The sequence below is a fragment of the Lactuca saligna genome, chromosome 4 (genome assembly GCF_052625555.1).
Source record: "Lactuca saligna cultivar CGN05327 chromosome 4, ASM5262555v1, whole genome shotgun sequence".
Taxonomy (NCBI): Eukaryota; Viridiplantae; Streptophyta; class Magnoliopsida; order Asterales; family Asteraceae; genus Lactuca; species Lactuca saligna.
In genome coordinates, this window is record NC_136420.1 from 135802498 (window position 1) to 135808497 (window position 6000).

The window sequence follows — 6000 nt, forward strand, 5'->3', positions numbered from 1 at the left end:
GTGATCCAATCTGGCGAGGATACACCGATCACTCACGTCGATTTTTGTGTGCTGCATTATTGAGTATATTATCTTAAAACTTTTTTCACATTTTGCATCCGAATTTGAATGATTATATTGCAATGTATACGTGTTTGTATATTTAATAATACACATATGTGATATATATATATATATATATATATATGCGCGCGCATGACATAAATCAGTATTAGTCTAACATGGCAGACACATTGTATGACATGATGACCGGATGTCGCATGTTGAATAGAAATTAGAAACGTATACAATTAATGTTGTTTTATTTAATATTGGGTAAATTGTGGCTAATTATAATTTATAGGAACTATATTCACTTTTCTTAATGACAACGATATATTTATAGTTTTAATATTGTAACAAAATATTTAATCCATGTATTTCTAAGCCACATTTAACTATATTAAAATAAATTTAGACTAAAATATTAATTTTTGAAAAATAATTGTTAAGATCTAGATTTTAATTTTAAAAGTTTTACGATTTTTAAGATGTGAAAAAACGATCTCAATCATTTTTGGGATTATTTTGAAGCAAGTTATGTCCTGATATATTATTATACCATCCAGAATCATAAGAACTTATATAATTCGTATTTTTAGCTAAAAAATATTAATAAATTATAAGGCTTATAGGTATGTATGGACCATATCACAAGACTTAGAGTTTTGTCCACGATCTTCAAGTCTTCCTTGAAGCATAATGAATGTTTGTGTATGAAAAGTATTTAGATTCTTAGGTTAATAATAATTAGTTTTGTTTAGTATAAATTCAGGTAGATAGGTTCCTATAAATAATAAAGATTGAAGTGTTGAGTGATTGTCTTCGATAAAGATTCCAAGATTCTAGTGAGTTTTAGGTTGCATATTCTTTCTAGTTTTTGTGTTTCTTCTTTAATTGGTATTAGAGCTTTCATCGAAAACAGAGTTCTAAGAAGCATTTCAAGTAGGAAGTGTTGGATAATTATGGGACCACTTCATAAATATGTACGATATATTATTAAATCAAGTTATTATGGTAAGAGTATAAATTGTTGATGGACCGATTTATACAATATTTACTTACCATGTGGGTTGAGTTCCCGGTTTGACTCAAGATCTTGAAGATCCCTTCCATCTCTCACATTAGGGTTTATCTCCATCTATAAATATATGTGATGAGGAGCAAATCAAAAAACACGAAAATACACTAAGAAATTCGTATGGTTCATTGTTGGGGGATTTTAGAAAGAACTCTTGAGATCAACTGGAAAGCTCTTCCTAGTCTCTAGATCCGAAAATCTCAATGGAACAAGGTATGTAATCATTATTTTATGTTTAAGTTTTCTTTTAATCAGATTCGAGATTAAAGATCCAAACTTATGCTTCCGCGTTTATGTTTTGGTTATATGAAAATAACCAACAATTGGTATTAGAGCTAACTCGAATATGTTATCAGAAAATTATGTTTGGGTATAAGATTTATAATTTTTTTTTTGGTTATTTTAAGATCGATATGTTTTTTTTTGGTTTGAAATCTTTAAAATGGGTTTGAAGTTTACCTACCTGTAAGGTCATAAGATTTCTTGAAACTCCAAAGTTATTAAAATAAATAAACAAAATAAACAAGCATGTTTTTTCTCGATGTAAAATAATAATAATAATAATAATAATAAATAACAGTTGATCTTAATTCTCCTGGTCGTCTTGCTGCTTCCGATGTTATACATATGGCTGATATATGCTTTGAATTTAGGAAAACTTATTTAATATTTAATGGGATACTCATCCAATAATTTCCTTTGTAAAGCACCCACCTTGATTACTTCTAGTTTTTCATGGATCTGTTATTAGTGTTTACCATGCATGTTGCGTGTGTATATGTATACTAATTCACCATTTAGATCAAGATATGTTTCAGAGGGGCAATTTGAAACTTTTGTTTTGATATAATTAACGAAAATATTAAATAGAGTTTTCAAATAAGTTAATCCCACAATATTATTGTTAAAATTCTTCCGCTATTATTGATAATGCTTATCACTTTTGAGTTTTGATAATTTCTTTCTTTAGGGCCGTCTAAAAAGTCTTAAGTTCTTGAAATGGTGGCCGCTCAACTGTTCGAGCGCAATGCAGTGGTATTGGTTCCGATTCGACAAAGGTAGAATGCCTGGTCGAAGGTCCAGTACAGTAGGTAGCAGGCGTGTTCGTTTTGGGAATCTCTCTATATATGAAAAATCAATGTACAGCGGGTTTGGCTAGGTAACATAATGGAAATGTATCGGACTGCAAATCCTGGAATGACAACCGGACCGCTAAACAGTTCCTCGAGGGTAACCCAAGGGGAAAGTGCGGATGGGATTGATTCTAAACCCGCTTCGACGTCTTCCCACAGATCTGCCTTATCGAGCCGGTGCCATTCAGGCAATGACTTCTTTGAGAAAAAGAACTTGAATAACTTCGTTTTTCTGAAGGAGAGCTGGTCCCTCTTTTAGTAGACTCAGCTATGAATATTCATGAAAAAATGAATGCGAGACCTACTTTAGCGAAGACTACTCTATACTGTATCCGACGGAGTTTGAGATAACGTATGATCCGTGCGCTAAGCGAGCAGCAAGCATTTACTAGTTGTAAAGGAAAGGACAAGACCACCTTTCGTACATTAGCGTAGTCAAAGTAGGCCAAGTCGGTAGCCATCGCTCGATCACTTCCTTTTCCACTAAGTGATTGCAAAGGAATGCGTCACTTGTTGATTAGCAAGAATCTCTGACGGCTAGTCTTTCACCAACGGCTGGCACTGAATTAGCGCGATGCGAACAGATGCATCACCTTTCTTATGAAAATGAAGGAAAGCCACCTTTGTCTAAAGCTTCGAATGAAACTTCATATCCGAAACGCAGGAACGATCTGACTAGAAAGTCATTAAAAACTTGATCGAAGAACAAGCGTAAAAGAAATAAAGAAAAGCCGCATTGAAAGTCTTGCTTATTTTCTCCTCCATCTAAGTAAGAGAAGGGAATGAGGAGATCCGACGTCAAGTGCAGGAATTGCTGTCGAAGGGGCGGGAGAGTCTCAGTCCGTGTTCAACGCCTGCTTGACTAGCTCAAAAGGAGGCAGTTGGAGTGTGTAGATGGGCTTTGAAGCAGTGCCAGATCATATAGCCTAATTGACTGCAAGTTGAATTATTTGTTTTGGTTGACATTTGAAGGACTTATGGAATCCATTTTTTTTATTGTATATATTTTCGTGATTTCATAAGGTTCAATTTTTTTAGCACATACGATTATATGGGGATTACATTATGATATATTTTGATTTTATTGTTGTTGTTTCTAATACAACAATGTCCATGTAATTATCTTCATAATTTAATTGGCCTAAAGTATTGTGGAGCATTTAAGGAAATTATTTGATAACATCTTTTGTTATATTAATTTGACACCATTTTATGTATCGTAGTCTTTTATTTTTGGTTATCAATAAATTAAAGTTATGACATGTTATTTATTTTGAAAGTAAATTAATTGACACAATATATCGCCAAAGTGATCTCTTTTGTGAAAATTAATTTACAAAGAGCTTAAATTTTATGGTTTGTGTTTATTAATGCAGATATTAATCGACCCAAAGGTAGGTTAATATTTGGCCGGATAAACACATGTTTGATGATAAATATGTGACAGTTTTTAGGTTACATGTCATTAACAAGTCAATCCAAAGAAGGGCTTATTAATTGACATGATATTTTGTCAATTCTTATTATCAAAATTTGTAGCTTACGTGTTTATTAATGCGGGTATTAGCCGACCCAAAGGTAGACTGATATTTGGCCGAATAAACATATATGTGGTGATAAACATGTGGTGATTTTTTGATTCCATGTGATTAATAAGTCAATCCAAAGAGGGGCTTGTTAATTAACATGATTTATTGTCAATGTTTATCTCTAAAACAAGGTTATCTCTTGCAAGTTAGTATTATTGTCCAAAGACTTGATATTAATGTTGTGTTGATACCTTGTAAAGATGTCATAAATTAAAATTATTGATTACGGTTTATGGATTAATGGGCATAAAAGTAGATTTGCCTATATTCTCAAAACAGAAATTTGAATTATGGTATTATACCTGTTAACATTGATCACATTTATGATTCTTACTCAATGAGATTAACTTTAAGAAATGCAATGAGGACATTATGTTAGTTCTCAATTGCATGGATATTGACCATTCATTTTGGATAGAGCAACATTCTTTGAGGATGTTGAGTTTGGGGGAGAAACAAGGTTAAAACATTGTCCTTAAGGAGGAATCAATCTTGATTCCTATTATTGTTTTCGATAGTATGCAAATTATGAATCAGTTTTCGACAATGTTTTTCAATCTCCTATTTTGAATACACAAACTCAACAACCTCAACTTTGGATATCCTATGCATGGTACCATTTTTTTCATCAATTTATTATCTCTTTTTGGTTTTGGGTTGATATCTAAGCAACCCAATTTTGGATCATAAGAAAGTAGCCAAATGAATTTTGAGATATCTATATATAACAAAAGGCTATATGCTCAACTATAGGAAATCAGATGTTTTGGATATCATTTTTATTAAAAATCTGATTTTATTAGATGCCAAAATGGTTACCGATCCATATCGGGATACTTTTACATTTTAGCATGATGAGCCACATCATGGAATAGACTTTGGTAGCATCTTCCATAATGGCATCATAATTTATAGCATGGAATATGGTTGCGAAAAATTGTCACGAGGCTACACATTATTGGTATTGAAAGACCATTAAAGTTGTGATAATAAATCAACAATGTTATATTCCAACAACAGAAGTTCTATTAAGTCAAAGCATATTGACATCAAGTTTCCTTCTGTTAACACAATAGTGCAAAATGGAAATATATATAGCACATATGAACAAACTCCATGAAAGCGGATCCGCTCATAAAGGGATTACCTCCCTAGGTCTTTCATGAGCATACTACACACGTTGGTATGATATTTGGTTTTAGTGGGAGTTTTATGGTGCGTTATGTCTTGTTTAAGAATATGTTTTTCTGTACAGAATTAAGAATTTGGTTAACTCCATTATTAGTTGCACTTATTTGAAGTTTGATCTCACTTCAATCTCAAGAGGAACTCGTTGGAAATCTATTTAGATTTTAAAACCACACATCATGTTTAATCTATGTCGTTAGTTATATATGTATATGTGACCATTGAAAGGTGTAGTTATGTAAATTGTAACGAAAGTCGCTTTGATCCTATACTATTATGATTAGTGGACGAGATTGTTTAAGGGTTACCAATGTTATAATAATATTCATTAAAGCGCTTATACAGTTATACGTACATTTATATATTCGTGGTCCAGTGGGAGATTGTTGGATAATTATGGGACCACTTCATAAATATGTACGATATATTATTAAATCAAGTTATTATGGTAAGAGTATAAATTGTTGATGGACCGATTTATACAATATTTACTTACCATGTGGGTTGAGTTCCCGGTTTGACTCAAGATCCTGAAGATCCCTTCCATCTCTCACATTAGGGTTTATCTCCATCTATAAATACATGTGATGAGGAGCAAATCAAAAAACACGAAAATACACTAAGAAATTCGTATGGTTCATTGCTGGGAGATTTTAGAGAGAACTCTTTAGATCAACTGGAAAGCTCTTCCTAGTCTCTAGATCCGAAAATCTCAATGGAACAAGGTATGTAATCATTATTTCATGTTTAAGTTTTCTTTTAATCAGATTCGAGATTAAAGATCCAAACTTATGCTTCCGCGTTTATGTTTTGGTTAATTGGTATTAGAGCTTTCATCGAAAACCTGAGTTCTAAGAAGCATTTCAAGTAGGAAGCTTTCATCGAAAGCACTACAACAGAAGGTTGTACATGTGAACAGAAGGATACATGCAACAAAGGTAAGAGAGACATCGTGTTCAAGATTTGAAGG